Below are 16,611 nucleotides of genomic sequence, written 5' to 3' on the forward strand. Positions count from 1 at the left end.
TTACTGAAGCTCAAATTGCTTTCCTTCTTACTTGAAAGAATCACATGTGTCAAATTTTTTGATGATTCTCTCCTTTTCCAGAAAAAGTTTCCAATATTCCTTTCCTTAGTACTTTTTATTCCCTTCATGTTGTTTGTTTTTATCATCTCACTTTTCTCTGGTATTGATTGTAATGTTTTTTTTTTCCTTTTAATAAGTATTTATTTTCTATTTTACAAACTTATTTGTTTCCTTAGCTGTGTCTTTTCTTAAAAAAAAAAAAAAAAAAAAAAAAAAAAAAGTAATTTCCTGGAGTGAGGAAAGTCTTATAAGAAATAATTACTAGGTGCAAACTTGGAATCTGAAAAAAAAAAAAGAAACAAAACAAAACAAAACTATCGTACCATGCTGCCCTCTGCCATCAGCACATTTGGGTCAATTCTGGCTTTTTTTTTTTTTTTTTTCCTGAGGCACATGTTGTTAGTGATGGAACCCAACTGTTGTTTCTTGGGTCTTTTCCTTTGTTTCAAGGGTCTTCTGTCTCTCAAGTTGAATAGGCTCAGTGGCACGCATCTGATTCCTTCTCCATCTGTACAGATACAAGCAAACCCTTTCCTCCAAGAAGTTGACCTATTTGGCCCCTTCTATTCACCACTTTATGTATCTCTCCAGTTCACCTGCCAATTATCTAAAGATTGTTGAGCTGCTCCCACTGGACACTACCCATTCTGTGGGTTATATGACCTGTCTGCTAGAGACTGCATATCTAACAAAAATAAATAAATAAACAAACAAACAAACAAATAAATAAATAAATAAACAAACAAAAAAATAAATAAAAAATTAATCATGTATACAGCTAAATTTAAAAGTTCTCTAGGGTTATCTGTGGCTCCCCCTTTCTTTTGTAGTTTGTCTCTCTTTCTCCTCTTTACTATTGCCTGTCCTTGAAAATTTAAAATGTATGCCAGAAAATTTAAAATACTGGGCACAAAGATGATCAAAATGTTTATAAGTATATGCAGGTCCATTATCTGTTTTTCTTGTTTCTGGCACACCCATAATTGCAAAAGCTTGTATAATGAATTCCGTGATCACTCAGGCAGTCTCTTTGTCTGCTGGTATTGCAAAAGTAAATCCTGAAAAGGTGTCTATTACAATGTAGATAAAAGACAGAGCACCAAAAGATTTATAATGGGTCACATCCATTTGCCAAATTCATTGGGTCTTAAACAACGAGGGTTCTTCCCTAGAGAAAGTGTAGGAGTAGGGAAAGGAAGACAAACTGTACAGTTTTTTGCTATGCTCCTAGCTTCCCCTTTGGTTATCCCAAATTGCAAATGTAAAAGCAGCCTGATGATGTTTAAAATGAGATTCTTAGGCTGCCTGAAATAAAGTAGTACTGGCTAATATGCTTAGAAGGCAATCTGCCTTTGAAATTCCATTAAAAAAATAGGACCTGGAAGTGCACTGTGACAATGGACATGCAAGATATAAATCTTACTTGGATGTTTTCTCACTTGCTCTTGAAGTTCCTTAAAGTAGTGATATATATCTTGCCTTTAAAAATCCAACACCAATTAGGTAATAGTCGGTTTATCTTTATTGGAGACCTGAGTGTAAAATTTGAAGTTCTGGCCAATAAAATTTGCCACTCTGGGATGGTTTCACGGCATACATTAATTTGCGTATTGGTATAAATGGTGTATATATTATCAGGTCTTATCCCTGATAATTGCACTGATTACTTAATGGCTTCTAATAAAATTCTAGCCACAAGTATTGGTAAGGAATAAGGCTTTGTTCTGGTTGTTCTAGGATGTTCACCCACTCTATCACACTTTCTCCTTAATGAAGAACTGCTGGTGGGGGGGGCTCTTTTGTAGCAAACCCAATATTTCCAAGGGCTTTCAAGTTGTTTTCCTGGAGGAGAAAGATCTCACATGTCATCTCATCCAACTTATTTCTGAAAAGAAAAACAAATAAACAATGACCAGACCATCATTTCTTGAATTTCCTTGGGAGCTGGACTTGGAAAACTTCTTGGATGCCAAAGTCATTACCTCAACATAACTTCAAGCCTCCAGGGTTATCTGCTTTTGTATGGATCTATACTATACCACTGGGTAGATGCAGCTCTAGAAGAGAAAGTGAGATTGGACACTCCTCAAAACTCACTTAAATGCAGCTCACTTGTATGACTTCCAGGATATTCATTGATTATGAAGGACAAACAACCAAAACCAAATACAAACAACAACATTTATCCCTATTGATGTGAGCACATTGTTCTGTCAATGCAATTTCTCTTGTTTCTCTCATCTACTTGATGTTGAAATCTTGTTAGAAAATCTGTTGATAGAAAGGAAATCATTTAGGGTACACAAAAGATCTAAATCAAGAATTTTTAACCTTTTGGTTTTCTGTGACACATTTTTCAGTCTGTTAAAGTCTATGGAAATCATCTCAGAGCAATTATCTAAATCAATAAAATTATAAAAAAAAAAGAAATTAAATTGAAACATAATAATTTTTACATTCTAATTCCTCTGGGCTCTGTTAAAAATACCTGATCTAAGAAGTACATCATGCCCATCTTGAAGCATTTCAAGTTTAATCATGCATTCTCTAGTTTTCTACCCCAAACTGATTCATCAAAATTCATCTTTTAGAAGTCTTTCAGTGCCAGAGTCTGTTGGCCTCCAGGTTACAAGGACCTAAGTTGCAAAGTGTTAACCTTCAAGGAACAATCTATCCTTTGACTCAGCAAGTGATAACATCATAATAAACACAACTGACTCAAGAAGCCTGAGTTCACACCTCAGCTTGACACCTCAGCAACTCTTCACTTGGGTGGGGCCTAAGATTTTCAGTCTTTCAGAATGAGATCAGGAAGGTGTCAACTCAAAGCACTATATATATAGCCTGGCTGCAAGTGCAGCTTCATTCTGCTTACAGCCAAAGCTGTGGCTTTAGGTCTCCAAAGGATCGCCTAGGCTCCTCAAGCTGTTGGTTTCCCCAGCCTTGTCCCTCCAGTCAGGAAAGTCTCAAGCTAGTCTCTTCAAGCTGCTGCTTTCCCCAGCCTTGTCCCTCCAGTCAGGAAGGTCTCAACAAAAGGTACATATTTATTTTTCTTGGCTGCAGGTGCAACTCCATTCTGCTTGCCCAGCTGAGGTTGTAGCTTTAGCTGTCCACTGGTTACCACCGCCTCCTTTTTCCCTGCTGCTTTCCCCAACCTTCTAGATCCAGGTGCTCTCATCACTATCATGCCCTCTTCTCCCCTGAAAGTGGCTGTGGTGTGCTCTAGTAACCAGAACCGGAGCATGGAGGCTCACCATATCCTCAAACAAAGAGGATTCCAAGTCAGATCTATTGAAGAAGGAAATTCTGTAAGTCTACCTGGACCCACAGCACACCAGCCTATTGTTTATGATTACAAAATGACCTATCATCAGATGTACAATGATCTTTTTAAGAAGGACCAAGAGCTCTATACCAAGAATGGGGCTTTGAACATGTTGAAAAGAAAGAAGAAAAACAAACGCCGGCCAGAGAGCTTCCAAAACTGCAGGGATGAGTTTGATGTCATCTTTACCTGTGAAGAGAGAGTCTATGACAAGGTACTAGAACATTTATTTTCCAGAGATCAAGAGAGTCTGAGGCCAGTGCATGTCATTAATGTGGAAATTAAGGACAATGAAGAAGCCAGTCTAGGAGCCTTTCTCATCTGTGAGCTCTATCAGTGTATACAGCAGATGGAAGATTTGGAAACTGAGATAGATGAACTGTTACTGAAATTAGAGGACACAAGTGATAGGACTTGGCTCCATACACTCTGTTTTTACTGATGCCCAAACTCGCTTTTTTCTTCAGATTTGAAAAAAGTCTAGGTCTACTCAAGAAACCAGGATACCAGCCAGAAACCAGCCATTCCATGGGATTTATGTGAACATTCAGGACAAAGAGTTAAAAGCCATTGTAGGAGCCTGTCAGTGTATACACTGACAGTGTATACTGTCAGTGTATACACAGAAGATGTGAAAACCAAGACTCATGAAGTGTTACCAGAATTGGAGGAGGAAAGTAGGAACATTGTCCTCCACACAATCTGATTTTACTGAAGCTCAAATTGCTTTCCTTCTTACTTGAAAGAATCACATGTGTCAAATTTTTTGATGATTCTCTCCTTTTCCAGAAAAAGTTTCCAATATTCCTTTCCTTAGTACTTTTTATTCCCTTCATGTTGTTTGTTTTTATCATCTCACTTTTCTCTGGTATTGATTGTAATGTTTTTTTTTTCCTTTTAATAAGTATTTATTTTCTATTTTACAAACTTATTTGTTTCCTTAGCTGTGTCTTTTCTTAAAAAAAAAAAAAAAAAAAAAAAAAAAAAAAAGTAATTTCCTGGAGTGAGGAAAGTCTTATAAGAAATAATTACTAGGTGCAAACTTGGAATCTGAAAAAAAAAAAAGAAACAAAACAAAACAAAACTATCGTACCATGCTGCCCTCTGCCATCAGCACATTTGGGTCAATTCTGGCTTTTTTTTTTTTTTTTTTCCTGAGGCACATGTTGTTAGTGATGGAACCCAACTGTTGTTTCTTGGGTCTTTTCCTTTGTTTCAAGGGTCTTCTGTCTCTCAAGTTGAATAGGCTCAGTGGCACGCATCTGATTCCTTCTCCATCTGTACAGATACAAGCAAACCCTTTCCTCCAAGAAGTTGACCTATTTGGCCCCTTCTATTCACCACTTTATGTATCTCTCCAGTTCACCTGCCAATTATCTAAAGATTGTTGAGCTGCTCCCACTGGACACTACCCATTCTGTGGGTTATATGACCTGTCTGCTAGAGACTGCATATCTAACAAAAATAAATAAATAAACAAACAAACAAACAAATAAATAAATAAATAAACAAACAAAAAAATAAATAAAAAATTAATCATGTATACAGCTAAATTTAAAAGTTCTCTAGGGTTATCTGTGGCTCCCCCTTTCTTTTGTAGTTTGTCTCTCTTTCTCCTCTTTACTATTGCCTGTCCTTGAAAATTTAAAATGTATGCCAGAAAATTTAAAATACTGGGCACAAAGATGATCAAAATGTTTATAAGTATATGCAGGTCCATTATCTGTTTTTCTTGTTTCTGGCACACCCATAATTGCAAAAGCTTGTATAATGAATTCCGTGATCACTCAGGCAGTCTCTTTGTCTGCTGGTATTGCAAAAGTAAATCCTGAAAAGGTGTCTATTACAATGTAGATAAAAGACAGAGCACCAAAAGATTTATAATGGGTCACATCCATTTGCCAAATTCATTGGGTCTTAAACAACGAGGGTTCTTCCCTAGAGAAAGTTTAGGAGTAGGGAAAGGAAGACAAACTGTACAGTTTTTTGCTATGCTCCTAGCTTCCCCTTTGGTTATCCCAAATTGCAAATGTAAAAGCAGCCTGATGATGTTTAAAATGAGATTCTTAGGCTGCCTGAAATAAAGTAGTACTGGCTAATATGCTTAGAAGGCAATCTGCCTTTGAAATTCCATTAAAAAAATAGGACCTGGAAGTGCACTGTGACAATGGACATGCAAGATATAAATCTTACTTGGATGTTTTCTCACTTGCTCTTGAAGTTCCTTAAAGTAGTGATATATATCTTGCCTTTAAAAATCCAACACCAATTAGGTAATAGTCGGTTTATCTTTATTGGAGACCTGAGTGTAAAATTTGAAGTTCTGGCCAATAAAATTTGCCACTCTGGGATGGTTTCACGGCATACATTAATTTGCGTATTGGTATAAATGGTGTATATATTATCAGGTCTTATCCCTGATAATTGCACTGATTACTTAATGGCTTCTAATAAAATTCTAGCCACAAGTATTGGTAAGGAATAAGGCTTTGTTCTGGTTGTTCTAGGATGTTCACCCACTCTATCACACTTTCTCCTTAATGAAGAACTGCTGGTGGGGGGGGCTCTTTTGTAGCAAACCCAATATTTCCAAGGGCTTTCAAGTTGTTTTCCTGGAGGAGAAAGATCTCACATGTCATCTCATCCAACTTATTTCTGAAAAGAAAAACAAATAAACAATGACCAGACCATCATTTCTTGAATTTCCTTGGGAGCTGGACTTGGAAAACTTCTTGGATGCCAAAGTCATTACCTCAACATAACTTCAAGCCTCCAGGGTTATCTGCTTTTGTATGGATCTATACTATACCACTGGGTAGATGCAGCTCTAGAAGAGAAAGTGAGATTGGACACTCCTCAAAACTCACTTAAATGCAGCTCACTTGTATGACTTCCAGGATATTCATTGATTATGAAGGACAAACAACCAAAACCAAATACAAACAACAACATTTATCCCTATTGATGTGAGCACATTGTTCTGTCAATGCAATTTCTCTTGTTTCTCTCATCTACTTGATGTTGAAATCTTGTTAGAAAATCTGTTGATAGAAAGGAAATCATTTAGGGTACACAAAAGATCTAAATCAAGAATTTTTAACCTTTTGGTTTTCTGTGACACATTTTTCAGTCTGTTAAAGTCTATGGAAATCATCTCAGAGCAATTATCTAAATCAATAAAATTATAAAAAAAAAAGAAATTAAATTGAAACATAATAATTTTTACATTCTAATTCCTCTGGGCTCTGTTAAAAATACCTGATCTAAGAAGTACATCATGCCCATCTTGAAGCATTTCAAGTTTAATCATGCATTCTCTAGTTTTCTACCCCAAACTGATTCATCAAAATTCATCTTTTAGAAGTCTTTCAGTGCCAGAGTCTGTTGGCCTCCAGGTTACAAGGACCTAAGTTGCAAAGTGTTAACCTTCAAGGAACAATCTATCCTTTGACTCAGCAAGTGATAACATCATAATAAACACAACTGACTCAAGAAGCCTGAGTTCACACCTCAGCTTGACACCTCAGCAACTCTTCACTTGGGTGGGGCCTAAGATTTTCAGTCTTTCAGAATGAGATCAGGAAGGTGTCAACTCAAAGCACTATATATATAGCCTGGCTGCAAGTGCAGCTTCATTCTGCTTACAGCCAAAGCTGTGGCTTTAGGTCTCCAAAGGATCGCCTAGGCTCCTCAAGCTGTTGGTTTCCCCAGCCTTGTCCCTCCAGTCAGGAAAGTCTCAAGCTAGTCTCTTCAAGCTGCTGCTTTCCCCAGCCTTGTCCCTCCAGTCAGGAAGGTCTCAACAAAAGGTACATATTTATTTTTCTTGGCTGCAGGTGCAACTCCATTCTGCTTGCCCAGCTGAGGTTGTAGCTTTAGCTGTCCACTGGTTACCACCGCCTCCTTTTTCCCTGCTGCTTTCCCCAACCTTCTAGATCCAGGTGCTCTCATCACTATCATGCCCTCTTCTCCCCTGAAAGTGGCTGTGGTGTGCTCTAGTAACCAGAACCGGAGCATGGAGGCTCACCATATCCTCAAACAAAGAGGATTCCAAGTCAGATCTATTGAAGAAGGAAATTCTGTAAGTCTACCTGGACCCACAGCACACCAGCCTATTGTTTATGATTACAAAATGACCTATCATCAGATGTACAATGATCTTTTTAAGAAGGACCAAGAGCTCTATACCAAGAATGGGGCTTTGAACATGTTGAAAAGAAAGAAGAAAAACAAACGCCGGCCAGAGAGCTTCCAAAACTGCAGGGATGAGTTTGATGTCATCTTTACCTGTGAAGAGAGAGTCTATGACAAGGTACTAGAACATTTATTTTCCAGAGATCAAGAGAGTCTGAGGCCAGTGCATGTCATTAATGTGGAAATTAAGGACAATGAAGAAGCCAGTCTAGGAGCCTTTCTCATCTGTGAGCTCTATCAGTGTATACAGCAGATGGAAGATTTGGAAACTGAGATAGATGAACTGTTACTGAAATTAGAGGACACAAGTGATAGGACTTGGCTCCATACACTCTGTTTTTACTGATGCCCAAACTCGCTTTTTTCTTCAGATTTGAAAAAAGTCTAGGTCTACTCAAGAAACCAGGATACCAGCCAGAAACCAGCCATTCCATGGGATTTATGTGAACATTCAGGACAAAGAGTTAAAAGCCATTGTAGGAGCCTGTCAGTGTATACACTGACAGTGTATACTGTCAGTGTATACACAGAAGATGTGAAAACCAAGACTCATGAAGTGTTACCAGAATTGGAGGAGGAAAGTAGGAACATTGTCCTCCACACAATCTGATTTTACTGAAGCTCAAATTGCTTTCCTTCTTACTTGAAAGAATCACATGTGTCAAATTTTTTGATGATTCTCTCCTTTTCCAGAAAAAGTTTCCAATATTCCTTTCCTTAGTACTTTTTATTCCCTTCATGTTGTTTGTTTTTATCATCTCACTTTTCTCTGGTATTGATTGTAATGTTTTTTTTTTCCTTTTAATAAGTATTTATTTTCTATTTTACAAACTTATTTGTTTCCTTAGCTGTGTCTTTTCTTAAAAAAAAAAAAAAAAAAAAAAAAAAAAAAAAAGTAATTTCCTGGAGTGAGGAAAGTCTTATAAGAAATAATTACTAGGTGCAAACTTGGAATCTGAAAAAAAAAAAAGAAACAAAACAAAACAAAACTATCGTACCATGCTGCCCTCTGCCATCAGCACATTTGGGTCAATTCTGGCTTTTTTTTTTTTTTTTTTCCTGAGGCACATGTTGTTAGTGATGGAACCCAACTGTTGTTTCTTGGGTCTTTTCCTTTGTTTCAAGGGTCTTCTGTCTCTCAAGTTGAATAGGCTCAGTGGCACGCATCTGATTCCTTCTCCATCTGTACAGATACAAGCAAACCCTTTCCTCCAAGAAGTTGACCTATTTGGCCCCTTCTATTCACCACTTTATGTATCTCTCCAGTTCACCTGCCAATTATCTAAAGATTGTTGAGCTGCTCCCACTGGACACTACCCATTCTGTGGGTTATATGACCTGTCTGCTAGAGACTGCATATCTAACAAAAATAAATAAATAAACAAACAAACAAACAAATAAATAAATAAATAAACAAACAAAAAAATAAATAAAAAATTAATCATGTATACAGCTAAATTTAAAAGTTCTCTAGGGTTATCTGTGGCTCCCCCTTTCTTTTGTAGTTTGTCTCTCTTTCTCCTCTTTACTATTGCCTGTCCTTGAAAATTTAAAATGTATGCCAGAAAATTTAAAATACTGGGCACAAAGATGATCAAAATGTTTATAAGTATATGCAGGTCCATTATCTGTTTTTCTTGTTTCTGGCACACCCATAATTGCAAAAGCTTGTATAATGAATTCCGTGATCACTCAGGCAGTCTCTTTGTCTGCTGGTATTGCAAAAGTAAATCCTGAAAAGGTGTCTATTACAATGTAGATAAAAGACAGAGCACCAAAAGATTTATAATGGGTCACATCCATTTGCCAAATTCATTGGGTCTTAAACAACGAGGGTTCTTCCCTAGAGAAAGTGTAGGAGTAGGGAAAGGAAGACAAACTGTACAGTTTTTTGCTATGCTCCTAGCTTCCCCTTTGGTTATCCCAAATTGCAAATGTAAAAGAAGCCTGATGATGTTTAAAATGAGATTCTTAGGCTGCCTGAAATAAAGTAGTACTGGCTAATATGCTTAGAAGGCAATCTGCCTTTGAAATTCCATTAAAAAAATAGGACCTGGAAGTGCACTGTGACAATGGACATGCAAGATATAAATCTTACTTGGATGTTTTCTCACTTGCTCTTGAAGTTCCTTAAAGTAGTGATATATATCTTGCCTTTAAAAATCCAACACCAATTAGGTAATAGTCGGTTTATCTTTATTGGAGACCTGAGTGTAAAATTTGAAGTTCTGGCCAATAAAATTTGCCACTCTGGGATGGTTTCACGGCATACATTAATTTGCGTATTGGTATAAATGGTGTATATATTATCAGGTCTTATCCCTGATAATTGCACTGATTACTTAATGGCTTCTAATAAAATTCTAGCCACAAGTATTGGTAAGGAATAAGGCTTTGTTCTGGTTGTTCTAGGATGTTCACCCACTCTATCACACTTTCTCCTTAATGAAGAACTGCTGGTGGGGGGGGCTCTTTTGTAGCAAACCCAATATTTCCAAGGGCTTTCAAGTTGTTTTCCTGGAGGAGAAAGATCTCACATGTCATCTCATCCAACTTATTTCTGAAAAGAAAAACAAATAAACAATGACCAGACCATCATTTCTTGAATTTCCTTGGGAGCTGGACTTGGAAAACTTCTTGGATGCCAAAGTCATTACCTCAACATAACTTCAAGCCTCCAGGGTTATCTGCTTTTGTATGGATCTATACTATACCACTGGGTAGATGCAGCTCTAGAAGAGAAAGTGAGATTGGACACTCCTCAAAACTCACTTAAATGCAGCTCACTTGTATGACTTCCAGGATATTCATTGATTATGAAGGACAAACAACCAAAACCAAATACAAACAACAACATTTATCCCTATTGATGTGAGCACATTGTTCTGTCAATGCAATTTCTCTTGTTTCTCTCATCTACTTGATGTTGAAATCTTGTTAGAAAATCTGTTGATAGAAAGGAAATCATTTAGGGTACACAAAAGATCTAAATCAAGAATTTTTAACCTTTTGGTTTTCTGTGACACATTTTTCAGTCTGTTAAAGTCTATGGAAATCATCTCAGAGCAATTATCTAAATCAATAAAATTATAAAAAAAAAAGAAATTAAATTGAAACATAATAATTTTTACATTCTAATTCCTCTGGGCTCTGTTAAAAATACCTGATCTAAGAAGTACATCATGCCCATCTTGAAGCATTTCAAGTTTAATCATGCATTCTCTAGTTTTCTACCCCAAACTGATTCATCAAAATTCATCTTTTAGAAGTCTTTCAGTGCCAGAGTCTGTTGGCCTCCAGGTTACAAGGACCTAAGTTGCAAAGTGTTAACCTTCAAGGAACAATCTATCCTTTGACTCAGCAAGTGATAACATCATAATAAACACAACTGACTCAAGAAGCCTGAGTTCACACCTCAGCTTGACACCTCAGCAACTCTTCACTTGGGTGGGGCCTAAGATTTTCAGTCTTTCAGAATGAGATCAGGAAGGTGTCAACTCAAAGCACTATATATATAGCCTGGCTGCAAGTGCAGCTTCATTCTGCTTACAGCCAAAGCTGTGGCTTTAGGTCTCCAAAGGATCGCCTAGGCTCCTCAAGCTGTTGGTTTCCCCAGCCTTGTCCCTCCAGTCAGGAAAGTCTCAAGCTAGTCTCTTCAAGCTGCTGCTTTCCCCAGCCTTGTCCCTCCAGTCAGGAAGGTCTCAACAAAAGGTACATATTTATTTTTCTTGGCTGCAGGTGCAACTCCATTCTGCTTGCCCAGCTGAGGTTGTAGCTTTAGCTGTCCACTGGTTACCACCGCCTCCTTTTTCCCTGCTGCTTTCCCCAACCTTCTAGATCCAGGTGCTCTCATCACTATCATGCCCTCTTCTCCCCTGAAAGTGGCTGTGGTGTGCTCTAGTAACCAGAACCGGAGCATGGAGGCTCACCATATCCTCAAACAAAGAGGATTCCAAGTCAGATCTATTGAAGAAGGAAATTCTGTAAGTCTACCTGGACCCACAGCACACCAGCCTATTGTTTATGATTACAAAATGACCTATCATCAGATGTACAATGATCTTTTTAAGAAGGACCAAGAGCTCTATACCAAGAATGGGGCTTTGAACATGTTGAAAAGAAAGAAGAAAAACAAACGCCGGCCAGAGAGCTTCCAAAACTGCAGGGATGAGTTTGATGTCATCTTTACCTGTGAAGAGAGAGTCTATGACAAGGTACTAGAACATTTATTTTCCAGAGATCAAGAGAGTCTGAGGCCAGTGCATGTCATTAATGTGGAAATTAAGGACAATGAAGAAGCCAGTCTAGGAGCCTTTCTCATCTGTGAGCTCTATCAGTGTATACAGCAGATGGAAGATTTGGAAACTGAGATAGATGAACTGTTACTGAAATTAGAGGACACAAGTGATAGGACTTGGCTCCATACACTCTGTTTTTACTGATGCCCAAACTTGCTTTTTTCTTCAGATTTGAAAAAAGTCTAGGTCTACTCAAGAAACCAGGATACCAGCCAGAAACCAGCCATTCCATGGGATTTATGTGAACATTCAGGACAAAGAGTTAAAAGCCATTGTAGGAGCCTGTCAGTGTATACACTGACAGTGTATACTGTCAGTGTATACACAGAAGATGTGAAAACCAAGACTCATGAAGTGTTACCAGAATTGGAGGAGGAAAGTAGGAACATTGTCCTCCACACAATCTGATTTTACTGAAGCTCAAATTGCTTTCCTTCTTACTTGAAAGAATCACATGTGTCAAATTTTTTGATGATTCTCTCCTTTTCCAGAAAAAGTTTCCAATATTCCTTTCCTTAGTACTTTTTATTCCCTTCATGTTGTTTGTTTTTATCATCTCACTTTTCTCTGGTATTGATTGTAATGTTTTTTTTTTCCTTTTAATAAGTATTTATTTTCTATTTTACAAACTTATTTGTTTCCTTAGCTGTGTCTTTTCTTAAAAAAAAAAAAAAAAAAAAGTAATTTCCTGGAGTGAGGAAAGTCTTATAAGAAATAATTACTAGGTGCAAACTTGGAATCTGAAAAAAAAAAAAGAAACAAAACAAAACAAAACTATCGTACCATGCTGCCCTCTGCCATCAGCACATTTGGGTCAATTCTGGCTTTTTTTTTTTTTTTTTTCCTGAGGCACATGTTGTTAGTGATGGAACCCAACTGTTGTTTCTTGGGTCTTTTCCTTTGTTTCAAGGGTCTTCTGTCTCTCAAGTTGAATAGGCTCAGTGGCACGCATCTGATTCCTTCTCCATCTGTACAGATACAAGCAAACCCTTTCCTCCAAGAAGTTGACCTATTTGGCCCCTTCTATTCACCACTTTATGTATCTCTCCAGTTCACCTGCCAATTATCTAAAGATTGTTGAGCTGCTCCCACTGGACACTACCCATTCTGTGGGTTATATGACCTGTCTGCTAGAGACTGCATATCTAACAAAAATAAATAAATAAACAAACAAACAAACAAATAAATAAATAAATAAACAAACAAAAAAATAAATAAAAAATTAATCATGTATACAGCTAAATTTAAAAGTTCTCTAGGGTTATCTGTGGCTCCCCCTTTCTTTTGTAGTTTGTCTCTCTTTCTCCTCTTTACTATTGCCTGTCCTTGAAAATTTAAAATGTATGCCAGAAAATTTAAAATACTGGGCACAAAGATGATCAAAATGTTTATAAGTATATGCAGGTCCATTATCTGTTTTTCTTGTTTCTGGCACACCCATAATTGCAAAAGCTTGTATAATGAATTCCGTGATCACTCAGGCAGTCTCTTTGTCTGCTGGTATTGCAAAAGTAAATCCTGAAAAGGTGTCTATTACAATGTAGATAAAAGACAGAGCACCAAAAGATTTATAATGGGTCACATCCATTTGCCAAATTCATTGGGTCTTAAACAACGAGGGTTCTTCCCTAGAGAAAGTGTAGGAGTAGGGAAAGGAAGACAAACTGTACAGTTTTTTGCTATGCTCCTAGCTTCCCCTTTGGTTATCCCAAATTGCAAATGTAAAAGCAGCCTGATGATGTTTAAAATGAGATTCTTAGGCTGCCTGAAATAAAGTAGTACTGGCTAATATGCTTAGAAGGCAATCTGCCTTTGAAATTCCATTAAAAAAATAGGACCTGGAAGTGCACTGTGACAATGGACATGCAAGATATAAATCTTACTTGGATGTTTTCTCACTTGCTCTTGAAGTTCCTTAAAGTAGTGATATATATCTTGCCTTTAAAAATCCAACACCAATTAGGTAATAGTCGGTTTATCTTTATTGGAGACCTGAGTGTAAAATTTGAAGTTCTGGCCAATAAAATTTGCCACTCTGGGATGGTTTCACGGCATACATTAATTTGCGTATTGGTATAAATGGTGTATATATTATCAGGTCTTATCCCTGATAATTGCACTGATTACTTAATGGCTTCTAATAAAATTCTAGCCACAAGTATTGGTAAGGAATAAGGCTTTGTTCTGGTTGTTCTAGGATGTTCACCCACTCTATCACACTTTCTCCTTAATGAAGAACTGCTGGTGGGGGGGGCTCTTTTGTAGCAAACCCAATATTTCCAAGGGCTTTCAAGTTGTTTTCCTGGAGGAGAAAGATCTCACATGTCATCTCATCCAACTTATTTCTGAAAAGAAAAACAAATAAACAATGACCAGACCATCATTTCTTGAATTTCCTTGGGAGCTGGACTTGGAAAACTTCTTGGATGCCAAAGTCATTACCTCAACATAACTTCAAGCCTCCAGGGTTATCTGCTTTTGTATGGATCTATACTATACCACTGGGTAGATGCAGCTCTAGAAGAGAAAGTGAGATTGGACACTCCTCAAAACTCACTTAAATGCAGCTCACTTGTATGACTTCCAGGATATTCATTGATTATGAAGGACAAACAACCAAAACCAAATACAAACAACAACATTTATCCCTATTGATGTGAGCACATTGTTCTGTCAATGCAATTTCTCTTGTTTCTCTCATCTACTTGATGTTGAAATCTTGTTAGAAAATCTGTTGATAGAAAGGAAATCATTTAGGGTACACAAAAGATCTAAATCAAGAATTTTTAACCTTTTGGTTTTCTGTGACACATTTTTCAGTCTGTTAAAGTCTATGGAAATCATCTCAGAGCAATTATCTAAATCAATAAAATTATAAAAAAAAAAGAAATTAAATTGAAACATAATAATTTTTACATTCTAATTCCTCTGGGCTCTGTTAAAAATACCTGATCTAAGAAGTACATCATGCCCATCTTGAAGCATTTCAAGTTTAATCATGCATTCTCTAGTTTTCTACCCCAAACTGATTCATCAAAATTCATCTTTTAGAAGTCTTTCAGTGCCAGAGTCTGTTGGCCTCCAGGTTACAAGGACCTAAGTTGCAAAGTGTTAACCTTCAAGGAACAATCTATCCTTTGACTCAGCAAGTGATAACATCATAATAAACACAACTGACTCAAGAAGCCTGAGTTCACACCTCAGCTTGACACCTCAGCAACTCTTCACTTGGGTGGGGCCTAAGATTTTCAGTCTTTCAGAATGAGATCAGGAAGGTGTCAACTCAAAGCACTATATATATAGCCTGGCTGCAAGTGCAGCTTCATTCTGCTTACAGCCAAAGCTGTGGCTTTAGGTCTCCAAAGGATCGCCTAGGCTCCTCAAGCTGTTGGTTTCCCCAGCCTTGTCCCTCCAGTCAGGAAAGTCTCAAGCTAGTCTCTTCAAGCTGCTGCTTTCCCCAGCCTTGTCCCTCCAGTCAGGAAGGTCTCAACAAAAGGTACATATTTATTTTTCTTGGCTGCAGGTGCAACTCCATTCTGCTTGCCCAGCTGAGGTTGTAGCTTTAGCTGTCCACTGGTTACCACCGCCTCCTTTTTCCCTGCTGCTTTCCCCAACCTTCTAGATCCAGGTGCTCTCATCACTATCATGCCCTCTTCTCCCCTGAAAGTGGCTGTGGTGTGCTCTAGTAACCAGAACCGGAGCATGGAGGCTCACCATATCCTCAAACAAAGAGGATTCCAAGTCAGATCTATTGAAGAAGGAAATTCTGTAAGTCTACCTGGACCCACAGCACACCAGCCTATTGTTTATGATTACAAAATGACCTATCATCAGATGTACAATGATCTTTTTAAGAAGGACCAAGAGCTCTATACCAAGAATGGGGCTTTGAACATGTTGAAAAGAAAGAAGAAAAACAAACGCCGGCCAGAGAGCTTCCAAAACTGCAGGGATGAGTTTGATGTCATCTTTACCTGTGAAGAGAGAGTCTATGACAAGGTACTAGAACATTTATTTTCCAGAGATCAAGAGAGTCTGAGGCCAGTGCATGTCATTAATGTGGAAATTAAGGACAATGAAGAAGCCAGTCTAGGAGCCTTTCTCATCTGTGAGCTCTATCAGTGTATACAGCAGATGGAAGATTTGGAAACTGAGATAGATGAACTGTTACTGAAATTAGAGGACACAAGTGATAGGACTTGGCTCCATACACTCTGTTTTTACTGATGCCCAAACTCGCTTTTTTCTTCAGATTTGAAAAAAGTCTAGGTCTACTCAAGAAACCAGGATACCAGCCAGAAACCAGCCATTCCATGGGATTTATGTGAACATTCAGGACAAAGAGTTAAAAGCCATTGTAGGAGCCTGTCAGTGTATACACTGACAGTGTATACTGTCAGTGTATACACAGAAGATGTGAAAACCAAGACTCATGAAGTGTTACCAGAATTGGAGGAGGAAAGTAGGAACATTGTCCTCCACACAATCTGATTTTACTGAAGCTCAAATTGCTTTCCTTCTTACTTGAAAGAATCACATGTGTCAAATTTTTTGATGATTCTCTCCTTTTCCAGAAAAAGTTTCCAATATTCCTTTCCTTAGTACTTTTTATTCCCTTCATGTTGTTTGTTTTTATCATCTCACTTTTCTCTGGTATTGATTGTAATGTTTTTTTTTTCCTTTTAATAAGTATTTATTTTCTATTTTACAAACTTATTTGTTTCCTTAGCTGTGTCT

At 37.6% G+C, this 16,611-nt stretch overlaps 4 pseudogenes; all 4 read left to right on the forward strand.

The window, feature by feature from the left end:
• The first annotated feature begins 3,302 nt into the window (after window positions 1-3,302).
• LOC141552578 (RNA polymerase II subunit A C-terminal domain phosphatase SSU72 pseudogene) lies at window positions 3,303-3,827 on the forward strand (annotated as a pseudogene).
• Window positions 3,828-7,397: 3,570 nt separating this feature from the next.
• Window positions 7,398-7,922, forward strand: LOC141552579 (RNA polymerase II subunit A C-terminal domain phosphatase SSU72 pseudogene; annotated as a pseudogene).
• A 3,571-nt stretch (window positions 7,923-11,493) lies between these two features.
• LOC141552580 (RNA polymerase II subunit A C-terminal domain phosphatase SSU72 pseudogene) lies at window positions 11,494-12,018 on the forward strand (annotated as a pseudogene).
• A 3,558-nt stretch (window positions 12,019-15,576) lies between these two features.
• On the forward strand, window positions 15,577-16,101 carry LOC141552581 (RNA polymerase II subunit A C-terminal domain phosphatase SSU72 pseudogene; annotated as a pseudogene).
• The last annotated feature ends 510 nt before the right edge of the window (window positions 16,102-16,611 follow it).

The sequence above is a fragment of the Sminthopsis crassicaudata genome, chromosome 2, assembly GCF_048593235.1.
Source record: "Sminthopsis crassicaudata isolate SCR6 chromosome 2, ASM4859323v1, whole genome shotgun sequence".
NCBI classification, from domain to species: Eukaryota; Metazoa; Chordata; class Mammalia; order Dasyuromorphia; family Dasyuridae; genus Sminthopsis; species Sminthopsis crassicaudata.